Here is a 15,273-nt window from a genome sequence, read left to right as displayed (position 1 = left end):
ATGGAAGCAGTTTGCAGAGACGCAGCCTAACATCAGGTGGTGCTCAACAAACACTATGGAAATGGGGAGGAAGGATTGCAAGTGCCTGAGAGTCTGAGGACACCATGAGAACACAGCCCACATATTCAACTAAACAGGACTCAGAGGGACTCACAGAGACTGAAAAGGCAGTCTTTGTGCCTGTATAGGTCTGTGCTAGGTCCTTTGTATGTACATTGTGGTTGTTTAGCTTGGGGTTTTGTGGAGTTCTTAATGTGGAGGCCCAAAAATGTGAGCCTATTTCCACCTTGTCTGAAGGTCAGAGAGTTATAGATTATTCAAAGTTGTTGACTGATGGAGGAGGGTTATCTGTCTATTGTGTTATTTTCATTGGTCAATAAAGAGACTGCCTCAGCCCTTTGATAGGACAGAAAATTAGGTAGGCAGAGTAAACAGAATAGAATGCTGGGAAGAGGGCTATGAGCCAGACGCCATGGAGCCAGCCACCAGGTCAGACATGCTGAATCTTTCCCGGTAAGCCACACCTCGTGGTGCTACCACGAGATTATTAGAAATGGGTTAATATCAAGATATGAGAGTTAGTCAGTAACTAACTCTCTAGAGATAATGGGCCAGGCAGTGCTTAAATGAATACAATTTGTGTGTTGTTATTTCTGGGACTAAGCTAGCCGTGCGGGAGCCGGGCAGGATGAAAAGCAGGCCTGCCTGCAGCCCCTCACTACAGATGGCGCCAACGTGGATAACTGAATCCACAGAAAGCTTGAGAAAGTTTGGGAAAGAATAGAGTGAAGCATGTTTTCTTGGTGGCAGCAATTTCTCGGGTCTGCTCTGCTTGCTAGAGGCAAGCAATGCTTTCATTTAAGAGAGGTTTCCTGACTCAGCTTTAGCTGCAAAACCTTGCAGCTCATTAAGAGGTCCTGCCATAAAACACTTAAACTGTGTTGATGAAAAGCTGAATGCGCTGCAGCAAGCCAAGACTGCAGGCAGGGGCACCTCTGACCAGCGAGGGGCTCTGTTCCTGTGGAGGGGTAAGTGTATTGTTCCTGACCGCCACACAAGGCCGGTTAGGGAACACACAATACTCCCGCCACCCTTATCTCCCTGACTACTCCAAAGGGGCAGCTTCCCCAGCTAATCCCTCTCTCCTGCAACGCCATCCCAGCTTTCTGCCTGGAACCCATACCCTCCCCTCTCCTTTTTTCGGGGCTTAAATTCCTCCATCTCAGCCGGGGTGGGCACCGCGGGCCAGGTTAGGCGGTGAGTGCAAAGGGGCTGGAGTCCCTTTGTTCCAAAAGCCGGCCTGCAGCAAGCCAAGACTGCAGGCAGGGGCACCTCTGACCAGCGAGGGGCTCTGTTCCTGTGGAGGGGTAAGTGTATTGTTCCTGACCGCCACACAAGGCCGGTTAGGGAACACACAATACTCCCGCCACCCTTATCTCCCTGACTACTCCAAAGGGGCAGCTTCCCCAGCTAATCCCTCTCTCCTGCAACGCCATCCCAGCTTTCTGCCTGGAACCCATACCCTCCCCTCTCCTTTTTTCGGGGCTTAAATTCCTCCATCTCAGCCGGGGTGGGCACCGCGGGCCAGGTTAGGCGGTGAGTGCAAAGGGGCTGGAGTCCCTTTGTTCCAAAAGCCGGCCTGCAGCAAGCCAAGACTGCAGGCAGGGGCACCTCTGACCAGCGAGGAGCTCTGTTCCTGTGGAGGGGTAAGTGTATTGTTCCTGACCGCCACACAAGGCAGGTTAGGGAACACACAATACTCCCGCCACCCTTATCTCCCTGACTACTCCAAAGGGGCAGCTTCCCCAGCTAATCCCTCTCTCCTGCAACGCCATCCCAGCTTTCTGCCTGGAACCCATACCCTCCCCTCTCCTTTTTTCGGGGCTTAAATTCCTCCATCTCAGCCGGGGTGGGCACCGCGGGCCAGGATAGGCGGTGAGTGCAAAGGGGCTGGAGTCCCTTTGTTCCAAAAGCCGGCCTGCAGCAAGCCAAGACTGCAGGCAGGGGCACCTCTGACCAGCGAGGGGCTCTGTTCCTGTGGAGGGGTAAGTGTATTGTTCCTGACCGCCACACAAGGCCGGTTAGGGAACACACAATACTCCTGCCACCCTTATCTCCCTGACTACTCCAAAAGGGCAGCTTCCCCAGCTAATCCCTCTCTCCTGCAACGCCATCCCAGCTTTCTGCCTGGAACCCATACCCTCCCCTCTCCTTTTTTCGGGGCTTAAATTCCTCCATCTCAGCCGGGGTGGGCACCGCGGGCCAGGTTAGGTGGTGAGTGCAAAGGGGCTGGAGTCCCTTTGTTCCAAAAGCCGGCCTGCAGCAAGCCAAGACTGCAGGCAGGGGCACCTCTGACCAGCGAGGGGCTCTGTTCCTGTGGAGGGGTAAGTGTATTGTTCCTGACCGCCACACAAGGCCGGTTAGGGAACACACAATACTCCCGCCACCCTTATCTCCCTGACTACTCCAAAGGGGCAGCTTCCCCAGCTAATCCCTCTCTCCTGCAACGCCATCCCAGCTTTCTGCCTGGAACCCATACCCTCCCCTCTCCTTTTTTCGGGGCTTAAATTCCTCCATCTCAGCCGGGGTGGGCACCGCGGGCCAGGTTAGGTGGTGAGTGCAAAGGGACTGGAGTCCCTTTGTTCCAAAAGCCAGCCTGCAGCAAGCCAAGACTGCAGGCAGGGGCACCTCTGACCAGCGAGGGGCTCTGTTCCCGTGGAGGGGTAAGTGTATTGTTCCTGACCGCCACACAAGGCCGGTTAGGGAACACACAATACTTCCGCCAGCCTTATCTCCCTGACTACTCCAAAGGGGCAGCTTCCCCAGCTAATCCCTCTCTCCTGCAACGCCATCCCAGCTTTCTGCCTGGAACCCATACCCTCCCCTCTCCTTTTTTCGGGGCTTAAATTCCTCCATCTCAGCCGGGGTGGGCACCGCGGGACGTACAGGCGGTGAGTGCAAAGGGACGGAAATCCCTTTGTTCTAAAGCCTGCCTGCAGCAACCTAAGGCTGCAGGCAAAGTGATTCCTGGATAGCAAGGGGCATTAATCCAGTAGCAAAGACCCAGCGGAGGGAAGAGCCATTGGAGAGCATCTGAAGGAAGAGATGGGCAGGCGCCAAGGCAAGAATTCCTCCAACAATCTGAAAAACAACACGAAAACACCAGATCCCAGCGATCTTATGACAGAAGGACTTGAACACCCTATACCGGAAGAAGTGGAAAACAGTGTCATTATAAAAGCAATAGAGTCTCTTAAACAGGGTATGAATAACTCACTTAAAGAAATAGAAGAGAAATATAACAAAAAGATGGAAGAAATGAGTAAAGAAATGGAAGACAAATATAACAAAAAGTTTGAAGAAATAAGTAAATTCGTAAATGATACCCTGGGAAACCAAGAAAAAAACAATCAAACAGGTAATGGAATCAGTTCAAGAATTGAAAACTGAAATGGAGGCAGTGAAGAAAACACAAACCGAGGACCGGCTGGATATGGAAAATCTAGGTAAACAAACAGAGACTTCAGGAACAAGCATAACCAATAGAATACAAGAGATAGAAGAACGAATCTCAGATTATGAAGACACCATAGAGAAAATAAATGCCCTGACCAAAGAAAACAGCAAATCCAACAAATTCTCATCACAAAACATTCAGGAAATATGGGACATAATAAAAAAAACCAAATCTAAGAATAATAGGAGTAGAAGAAGGAGAAGAATTGCAGACCAAAGGTCCAGAAAATATATTCAACAAAATTATAGAAGAAAACTTTCCCATCCTAAAGAGTGATATTCCTATGAAGGTGCAAGAAGCATACAGAACACCGAATAGACTGGATCAGAAAAAAACATCCCCTTGCCATATAATAATCAAAACACAAAGCATTCAGATTAAAGAAAGGATATTAAGAGCTGCAAAGGAAAAAGGTCAAGTAACCTATAAAGGTAAACCTATCAGACTTACACCAGACTTCTCTATAGAAACCATGAAAGCCAGAAGGTCCTGGATAGAGGTACTGCAGAAACTAAGGGACCATGGATGCAAGCCCAGATTAATATACCCAGCCAAGCTTTCATTCACTATCAACGGAGAAAACAAAATATTCCAGGATAAAAACAAATTTAAACAATACGTAACTACTAATCCAGCCCTACAGAGAATATTAGAAGGAAAATTACATCCCAAGGAATCCAACATTGCCAACACTGACTACAATAACTCAGACATCTAGCGAGCCTTCACTAGCACAACCCAAAGAAGGAAAACACATACACTCTACTACCTAAAAAAAAAAAAATGACTCGAGTCAACAACCACTGGTCATTAATATCTCTTAATATCAATGGACTCAATTCACCTATAAAGAGGCACAGACTTAGAGATTGGATACGAAAACAGGATCCAACATTCTGCTGTTTACAAGAAACACACCTCAACCACAAAGACAGACACCTACTCAGAGTAAAGGGTTGGGAAAAGGTTTTCCAAGCAAATGGACCTAAGAAACAAGCGGGTGTGGCCATTCTAATATCTAACAAAATCGACTTCAAACTAAAATCAATCAGAAGAGATGGAGATGGACATTTCATACTCATAACTGGAACAACTCATCAGGAAGAAGTCTCAATCCTGAATATCTATGCCCCTAATATAAAGGCACCCACTTATGTAAAACAAACTCTTCTAGAACTCAAGGCAGTCATCAAACCACACACGCTAATAGTAGGAGACTTCAACACTCCTCTCTCACCAATGGACAGGTCAATCAGACAGAAACCAAACAGAGAATTAAGAGATTTATTGGAGGTATTGAATCAAATGGACTTAACAGACATCTATAGAACACTCCACCCAAATAGGAAAGAATATACCTTCTTCTCTGCAGTTCATGGAACCTTCTCGAAGATTGACCACATACTCGGTAACAAAGCAAACTTCCACAGATACAAAAAAAATATTAGTAACCACATGTGTCTTGTCAGATCACCATGGATTAAAATTAGAATTCAACAACAATGCTAACCCCAGGAAGTCAACAAACTCATGGAAGTTGAACAGTCAACTACTAAATCACCCCTGGGTCAAGGACGAAATTAAGAAAGAAATTAAAGACTTCCTTGAATTTAATGAAAACAAAGACACAACATACTCAAACCTATGGGACACTATGAAAGCAGTGCTAAGAGGAAAGTTCATAGCAATAGGTGCCCAAATAAAGAAAACGGAGAAAGCACACATTGGAGACCTAACAGCACACTTGAAAGCTCTAGAAAAAAAAGAAGCTGATTCACCCAGGAGGAGTAGAAGACTGGAAATAATCAAACTGAGGGCTGAAATCAACAAAATAGAAACAGAGAAAACAATCCAAAGAATCAATGAATCAAAAAGCTGGTTCTTGGAGAAAATCAACAAGATTGACAAACCCCTATCCAAACTAATCAAACGGCAGAGAGAGAACGTGCAAATTAATAGGATCAGAAATGAAAAGGGGGACATAACCACAGACACAGAGGAAATCCAGAGAATCATTAGATCTTACTACGAAAGTTTATATGCCACAAAGTTGGAAAATGTAAAAGAAATGGACATTTTTTTAGATAAGTACCATATACCAAAGTTGAACCAAGATCAGGTGAACAATCTAAATAGACCTGTTAGTCGCGAAGAATTAGAAGCTGTTATTAAAAATCTCCCTACCAAAAAAAGCCCAGGACCAGATGGTTTCAATGCAGAATTCTACCAGAACTTCCAGGAAGAGCTAATACCTATACTCCTTGACGTATTCCACAATATAGAAACAGAAGAGTCATTGCCTAACTCCTTTTATGAAGCTACAGTTACTCTAATACCAAAACCACACAAAGACACAACCAAGAAAGAGAATTACAGGCCAATCTCACTCATGAACATTGACGCGAAAATTCTCAATAAAATACTGGCAAACCGTATCCAAGAGCACATTAGAAAAATTATCCATTATGATCAAGTCGGCTTCATTCCAGAGATGCAGGGCTGGTTCAACATTCGCAAATCTATCAATGTAATCCATCATATAAATAAACTGAAAGAAAAAAACCATATGATCATCTCACTAGATGCTGAAAAAGCATTTGACAAAATTCAACACCCATTTATGATAAAGGTGTTGGAGAGACTGGGGATACAAGGATCATACCTAAATATAATAAAAGCAATATACAGCAAGCCGACAGCTAACATCAAACTGAATGGAGAGAAACTCAAAGCCTTTCCACTAAAATCAGGAACGCGACAAGGCTGTCCACTCTCTCCATACCTCTTCAATATAGTGCTTGAAGTTCTAGCAATAGCAATAAGACAACATAAGGAGATCAAGGGGATTCGTATTGGAAAGGATGAAGTCAAACTTTCGTTATTTGCTGACGATATGATAGTTTACATAAGTGACCCCAAAAACTCTACCAAAGAGCTCCTACAGCTGATAAACACCTTTAGTAACGTGGCAGGATACAAGATCAACTCCAAAAAATCAGTGGCCTTCCTATACACAAAGGATAAAGAAGCAGAGAGGGAAATCAGAGAAACATCACCTTTCATGATAGCCACAAATAGCATAAAATATCTTGGGGTTACTCTAACCAAGGAAGTAAAAGACCTATTTGACAAAAACTTTAAGTCTTTGAAGAAAGAAATTGAGGAGGATACCAGAAAATGGAAAGACCTCCCCTGCTCTTGGATTGGGAGAATCAACATAGTAAAAATGGCAATTCTACCAAAAGCAATCTATAGATTCAATGCAATCCCCATCAAAATCCCATCAAACTTCTTCACAGACCTTGAGAGAACAATAATCAAGTTTATATGGCAAAACAAAAAACCCAGGATAGCCAAAACAATCTTATACAATAAAGGAACTTCAGGAGGCATTACCATCCCTGACTTCAAACTCTATTATAGAGCTACAGTATTGAAAACAGCTTGGTATTGGCATAAGAACAGAGAAATCGACCTTTGGAATCGAATAGAAGACCCGGATATTAACCCACAAACCTATGAGCACCTAATTTTTGACAAGGGAGCTAAAGGTATACAATGGAGGAAGGAAAGCATCTTTAACAAATGGTGCTGGCATAACTGGATGTCAACCTGTAAAAAAATGAAAGTAGATCCATATCTATCACCATGCACAAAAATCAAGTCCAAATGGATTAAAGACATCAACATTAATCCGTCCACTTTGAATCTGATAGAAGAGAAAGTGGGAAGTAGTCTACAAGATATAGGCACAGGAGCCCTCTTCCTAAGTAGGACCCCAGCAGCACAGACAATAAGAGAAACAATGAATAAATGGGATCTACTGAAACTGGGAAGCTTCTGTAAAGCAAAGGACACTGTCAGTAAGACAAAAAGGCTGCCTTCTGACTGGGAGAAGATCTTCACCAACCCCTCATCAGACAAAGGTCTGATCTCCAGAATATACAAAGAACTCAAGAAACTAGGCACTAAAACTCTAATTAACCCAATTAAAAAATGGGGTACTGATCTGAACAGAGAATTCACAACAGATGAACTTCGAATGGCCAGAAGACACTTAAGGTCATGCTCAACCTCCTTAGCGATCAGGGAAATGCAAATCAAAACCACTTTGAGATACCATCTTACACCTGTCAGAATAGCTAAAGTTAAAAACACCAATGATAGCCTATGCTGGAGGGGATGTGGAATGAGGGGAACACTCATTCATTGTTGGTGGGAATGCAAACTTGTGCAGCCACTTTGGAAATCAGTGTGGCGGTTTCTCAGGAAACTGGGAGTCAACCTCCCTCAGGACCCAGCAATTCCTCTCTTGGGAATATACCCTAGAGATGCCCAAACATACTACAAAAGCGTTTGTTCAACTATGTTCATAGCAGCACTATTTGTAATAGCCAGAACCTGGAAACAGCCTAGGTGCCCCTCAATAGAAGAATGGTTAAAAAAGGTGTGGAACATATACACATTAGAGTTTTACTCAGCGGTAAAAAATAATGACATCTTGAATTTTGCATGCAAATGGATGGACATAGAAAACGCTTTACTGAGTGAGGTAAGCCAGACCCAAAAAGAGGAACACGGTATGTATTCACTCATAAGTGGATTCTAACCATAATTAAAGGTCTTTGAGCCTATTATTCATGATCCTAGAGAAGCTAAATAAGAAGACGAACCTGATGAAGATTATTTACCTATCCGCCAGGAGGTAGGAAATAGTCAAGAGTCCCAGGTAACCTTGGGTGCATGGGGGGGGGTGGTGGGAGGGTTGTTGGAAGGGGAGAGGGTTAGAGAGAAGGGAGCAGGGGAGGAATGGAGAAAGCTCGGTTGACCGTGATGGGGGGAAGGGAGGAAGGATGAATGTGGGATCAGGGAAGAATATATTTCAACTAAGGGAGTCACATTAGAGTTTACAGGAAACTTGATTATATATGGGATCCCAGGTCCAAGGAGAGATCCCCAGATTGTTCTCTGGACAGAGGAGGGGGTGCCTGAACCGGCCTTGGCCCGTGACCATACTGATGAATACTTTGCTTATCACCATAGATCCCTCACCTGGCGTTGGATGACTATACAGATGGAGGCCCGCGTTGGAACACCGAACTGAGCCCCCAAAGTTCCAAACGAGGAGCAAAAGGAGGAAGAAAATGACGAAGGACTGCGAGGGATACTATCACCCACTGATACAAGGGGTCGGATCTAATGAGAGTTTACCAAGGCCAGATGGACCGTGACTGAACGAGCATGTGATCCAACCAGATTCTCTTAATGTGGCTGGATTTTCTGAATGTGGCTGGCCTGCAGTCTTTCCGAGAAGCCATTGACAATGACACTGGGACTGGTTTCCTCTGCATATACTGGATTTTTGGGATCCAGTCTGTTTGGATGCTCACCTTCCTGGACCTGGAGTGAGGGGGGAGGAACTTGGACTTCCCACAGGGCAGGAGACCCTGACTTCCCTTGGGGACAAAGAGGGAGGAGGAGAGGGAGGGGGGGAGTGGGAGGGCGTTGGGAGGAGGGGCGTAAATGGAAACTTTTTATAATTTAATAAAATTACTAAAAGAAAAAAAAAAAAAAGAAAATGCTGTTAAATGTTATTTACCGGTTAAAATATAATTATAAGCGGTCTCCATTACACAGACTCATCAATTTGCTGTTAGTGCTACTGGGTGTAAGCTTTGGCAATGCTAACAACACTCCAAACTGGCCTTCCCACAAAACACGCTGAATAAAATAAAGTGTCTGAACACTTAAAAAAAAAAAAAAAAAAAAAAAAAAGAAAAGCTGAATGCATGCTTTTCGGTTTTCAGTCGTAGCAGGAAAAATGCTGTGCTGTTTTAAAATGCCGGTTTTCTGGGCCAACCTGCCAGGGCAAACTCTGACTCTTTCAGGCAGGCAGTCCGACTGACTGTGGTCTGTGAGCAGAATGCTGCAGCTTGCTTGCTGACAAGGACCTTGAAACACCATAGAGTTGTGGCAGTGAACACAGCTCTGGCTGGTACCTCTACCATGAGTCTGGAAAGCTAAGAAAAGGACTGGGTCTAGCCATCAAAGCCATGGTTTTAGACTCATGTGGTCAGAAAAAGAGATATACAGTAAAAAAAGAGTCAAAGAGGAAGGAAAACCTCTAAATGGTTTACTATGAGTTAAAAATATATGTAGGCTAAAGGTTAAAGTTCTTAGGGTAAAAAAGGAAGAAAGAGAGTAGTTGGGTGTGGTGGTATACACCTTTAATCCCAACACAAGGGAGGCAGAGGTAGATTGACCTCTGTGACCTCAAGGTGTGGTAGTACACACCTTTAATCCCAGTGCCTGGGAGGCAGAGACAGAAGGATCTCTGAGTTCGAGGTGTGGTAGCACACGCCTTTAATCCCAGCACTGGGGAGGTAGAGACAGAGGGATCTCTGAGTTCAAGGACAGCCTGGTCTACAGAGTTTTTCCAGGACAAAGATATACAGAGAACTTGTCTCAAAAAGTAAAAGTAAAAATAGATGAAATAGAGGTTAAAATAAAGATGGAAAATACACAGAGAATCTTGATACTGTATGCTATTATCCTCTTTTTGAATTGTTTGAATGCTGAGGAAGGAGCAACAGCTGCTAAAAGACTTTTGTTTATAAATGCCGCTGAACTAATCCAAGATAGATATTTTGAAAATACCTTGACTTCAGAATTTGGGTCTAAGAATATGATGCTTTGGAAAGGAGGTCCTTCTTTTGTTTTCACAGAGGATGAGACCCTGTGGATTGCTTCTATCCCAATATGGTATGATAGACCACGTCCTCCTGAAAGGTTGCTGTGAACACCCTCAAGAAATTACTTCACTCAACTGCCAACTGAGATAAACCTGGCAGACAGGTTATACCATGAAAGACCTGATTAACAGCGCCCCTATACAGCAGGAAGAAGTTTGGAGAGAAATAACTACGTCCATATTCCCAAATATTGCTTATAAATGTTCTTTTACATTTAAAGGGGGATATGATATAGATATGAATAATTTGCATTGGTATGGATTTTAAGGTCAATTTTGTTATATGTGTATATATTTCTGATTTTGATTGTGTAGTTCATTTAAAAATGCAATGTATAATTAAAAATATAGGTTGTTAATGGATAATCATCGATAATAGTCAAGCTTGAAGTAATGTTAGTCTGATTTTCTAGAAGTGCATAGATATATTTCAGATAGACATTCACATCTTTCAAAGACTACAGAACATGGCATTTAATGTTTTAATAACTTAGGGCTTTTCATGACATGAGACACGTCTGCTCCTGGCAGCACCAATCTACTTCAAGAGAAAGATGGGCATTGAAGATGCTCCTTATGGAGTTTGATAGCCATTTTGGGCAAGAAACTGCTCTTGCCTGGACTGCTATATAAACTGGACACAGAGAACCCACAGAGAGAGGACTGCTGAACTTGCCTAAAGGTGAGATGATCTTTCGGGGTTCCTGATTCATGAAAGAGTCTGCGAGACATTCTGCAGAACACAGCAGATAGTGACTGAACTGCCTTTGAAATTTCCTGCTTCATGGAAATGTCTCTGGATATTATGGGCCTGAAGGCCAAAGAGGGTGCCCCAACGATACAGAGGAACTTAGGGTGACTGTCCAGGCAGCGAGATGTCTCTGTCATTTCTAGAGTTTTGGAAGTTGCTTACTTCTTGTTTACTCAGGTAATATTATATTCTTCTGGAGTCTTTGATGGAGTTGAAGAATGGATAGTCATAGTTATAGTTTTCCATTATTATGATAAAGATATAGTTATAAATATCGTGACTGTAATTCTTGCTTGATAACTGTGTTGTTATATGTAATTTTACTATGTTAAAATGAAAGCCTTTCTTTTTTGTTTAAACAGAAAAAGGGGAAATGATGGAGGAGGGTTATCTGTCTATTGTGTTATTTTCATTGGTCAATAAAGAGACTGCCTCAGCCCTTTGATAGGACAGAAAATTAGGTAGGCAGAGTAAACAGAATAGAATGCTGGGAAGAGGGCTATGAGCCAGACGCCATGGAGCCAGCCACCAGGTCAGACATGCTGAATCTTTCCCGGTAAGCCACACCTCGTGGTGCTACCACGAGATTATTAGAAATGGGTTAATATCAAGATATGAGAGTTAGTCAGTAACTAACTCTCTAGAGATAATGGGCCAGGCAGTGCTTAAATGAATACAATTTGTGTGTTGTTATTTCTGGGACTAAGCTAGCCGTGCGGGAGCCGGGCAGGATGAAAAGCAGGCCTGCCTGCAGCCCCTCACTACAGTTGACAACAAGTGTGGCTGCACATTCTGACCTAGGGAGCTCTTACTTGGTCTTCTTGATATTAAAATGACCCATACAGGTAGATTCATTTCACCCTGACCAATGGTCAAGAAATTCAAGCATACATTTACTCTTTCTTTTGAAATATGAGATTTGGCTTTGGGAATGGCTACCTTCAGGCTATTGGTCTAGGGTGGGTTCACCACCTAAATAACAGAATGCTTTTCTCATGGATTAATGGCTTGATGGCCACAGTATTGAAGAAAATAACGGTTCTAGTTGTCCTTTGTATCATGTTAATACAGTCTTTTGTCTTCATCTCCCTGTTGTATTGGGGTATAAAAGTGTATGGAAAATTAAACCCAGAAGATTTCAGTATTCATTCGAACTCTGTCATGGTACTATCCCATGTTTTCTGCTTTATTATTTTTACTCGTGTCTTTGTTCTCTTTACTATTTTTCTAATCCCCATGCCTCTACCTTGGTAAGTGGTATCTTTGTTGAATCTGGTCTCTGACATTCTAACAGATGTTATTGGGGGTGTGTTTCTGACTCTTTTGCCTTCTCTAGGACCCTTTCCTTCCACTGGGTTGTCTCGTCCAGCCTTTATATGAGGGTTTGTGGCTAGTCTTATTGGATCTTGTTATGGATATCCTTGGGAGGCCTGGTCTTTCTGAAAATAAATGGAGAAGCAGAGGATATGGAAAAGGGGATGGGAACTGGTGGGAGTGGAGGGATGTGAGGCTGTAGTCAGCATGCATTGTATGAAAGATTTTTTTTAAAAAAAAAGAAGGAAAAAATTATTGAAGAAATGTGAGATGAGGCTATTGGATTTCTGTGAACTTCCAGATGTAAGAAACATCAAGTAATAAACAAAAACACTGATTTTAACACATCAAGACCGAGGACGTTATTCTGAAAGAACTATTAAAAAATAGCTTAAACAAGTTAGAGAAAACCAAGAAATGACAACTCAGAATTTATTGTGCCAAGAATGAAATCCTGAAAACAGAGAAATGTTTGCTATTTCAGAAGTGTTGTAGAATGAGCAGCGGGCTGTGTTCCCACCAGGATCCCGGCTCCCCAGCTAGTTTACACCCAAAATAATTACACGGAAACTGTATTCTTTTAAACACTGCCTGACTCATTACCTCCAGCCTCTTATTGGCTAACTCTCACATATTGATTCAACCCATTTCTAATAATCTGTATAGCACCACGAGGTCGTGGCTTACTGGGAAAGATTCAGTATGTCTGACCTGGAAGCTTCATGGTGGGCAGCGCTCCTACTCTGCTTCTTTCTCCCAGCATTCTGTCCGGTCTACTCTGCCTATCTAAGCTGATGACCTATCAAAGGCCGAGGCAGTTTCATTATTAACCAATGAAAGTTAACACATAGACAGATGACCCTCCTCCAACACAGAGGTATGCATTCACAAATTCAGGAAAACAGTAGGCATGATCCTGTGGACATATGTCTTGTGTCTCAACTGCAAATTTATTATTACAAGATATGTGACTCTAGAGGAGAAAATAGGTTTTGAATGGAAAAGATAACATCTGGGCACATAATGGGAAAATTCCTCTAGTATTACCTTGTCTTCCTCAGAACATCAGCATGCAAAGGGACATTGTTGTTAGATATAAGAAAACAGTTCATCAAATGGAAATTGAAATAAAATAATGAATACCCTTAGAAAACATTCCCATGGAAAAGACAGAAATGAGTAAAGTGTCTAAGGAAATAACAAATATCATGAGTCACCAAAAGAAGGTAATATGTAATATAAAGAGAAAGAAGACAAAGCTCAAAACAAATGAAGATAAATAAATAAAAACACTTTTATATACTCACAAGAAAAGCATGGCCAAAGAAATTGCATGCTTACTCTTTTGCCAAAATTCATAAATACAAGAAAAATAGAAATTGTAAAGTTTGATTTGGTTCTCACCATCTTTAAAGAAAAATACTGACATGGAAAAATGTGTCATGAATCCAAAAGGCAACTAAAATCCAAGATGAATGACGAAGACACAGGGAAAGGTTAGCAGTTCATATCTGTTCATCTCCCAACTCAAATACATCATTTTATAGAATAATGAGACAGGTTCTAGAAAAACTCATTGAATGGGGCTGGTGGGACAGGATCTGAAACAAGGGAAATGTGGGAGGCAAGGTGCTCTAACACTGTACTGAAAATGGCAACTTTAACTATTGACATTTTGTTCATTTGCTCCTTCTAAGTATCATCTGAAGTATGCATTCTTTAAGTGTCAATTTTCTTCATCAATTTGATTAACTGAAGAGTATCCAGATATTTGGGTTATAAAGACTGATTATGAATAACATCAGGTAAGTCACCTCCTGAACTTTACCTCACATCATCTTGATTCACTTTTGATCAGTGTTAGCTACCCATCTACTCATGTGCAACACGGTGGCACTTTTTGAGATTCCAAGAAACACATCCTCCTGCTTGACACCTTAGGCACATCCTAGCATACCTGAAAATATACAGTAGCATCTCACTTTACCATAGAACGAAGAAGAATACCTCTATCTCATGACAGGATAGGGAGAAGTGATCCTTCTTCTGTCTCTCAAGAAGGCACTTCTGAGAAGTATTTTATTGGCTTCAAGTATTCCCAAGGAGATCAGGCCCCTCTTTACCACAACAGTGACCAACTCAGTGCTATTCCTTTACAACAACTTTTTCTTATTCTCATTCTCTATTTTACTAGCCCTCACTCCTCGTTTATGAAGCAACTTTCCAGAACAGACTACATGTACATTTCCTATCACAAGCTAAGCTTTCAGGGGAAATACAGATTTATACTAGTTAACTTAAACATGCTACAGAAAATAAAGAAGGAAAGGATATTTGTGTGCAACATGTGCAAACTATGCACATATACACATACACACAGCACACCATACCACACACACATATACCCATACACCAACCTCCTTTCTCACCCCACACACATATGTATATATACACCACACACACACCATTGCCCCACACACCAACATGACACATACACACACAAATCGCACCACACAATGCATGTATGTACACATACCTCACCACACCCATACTACACCACACACAAACTTGACTAACAACTCCAGTGTCTAATGAGATGAATTTTGCCATAGCAGGACTTTATATGCAAAAATTGGATGGAATGTGTTGTGTGCATTAGACCCAGTCCTGCTATTAAACAGGAGAGTTGCATGCCTCTTCTCAAGACAGCATCATCTGGAATACCTGAAATAATAAATGTCTTTTACATAAAATGTTTGCTAATATGTAGGTAATAGGTCCTTACTATTTCCTATTTTGTGTTAAATTATAGCTTCAAAGCAGAAGATTATTTCACAGACAAGTGTTGTCAAGCACTGTAAAGTCTCTGCTATCTTTTCCTACATATGAGCTACACACTTGGCCTTCAGTTTCCTAGGGATCAGTCAAAGACTTCCAGGT

Source organism: Myodes glareolus, chromosome 12 (genome assembly GCF_982192425.1).
Source record: "Myodes glareolus chromosome 12, mMyoGla1.1, whole genome shotgun sequence".
NCBI classification, from domain to species: Eukaryota; Metazoa; Chordata; class Mammalia; order Rodentia; family Cricetidae; genus Myodes; species Myodes glareolus.
The sequence above is the reverse complement of the archived record's forward strand: the minus strand, read 5'-3'. Positions refer to the sequence as shown.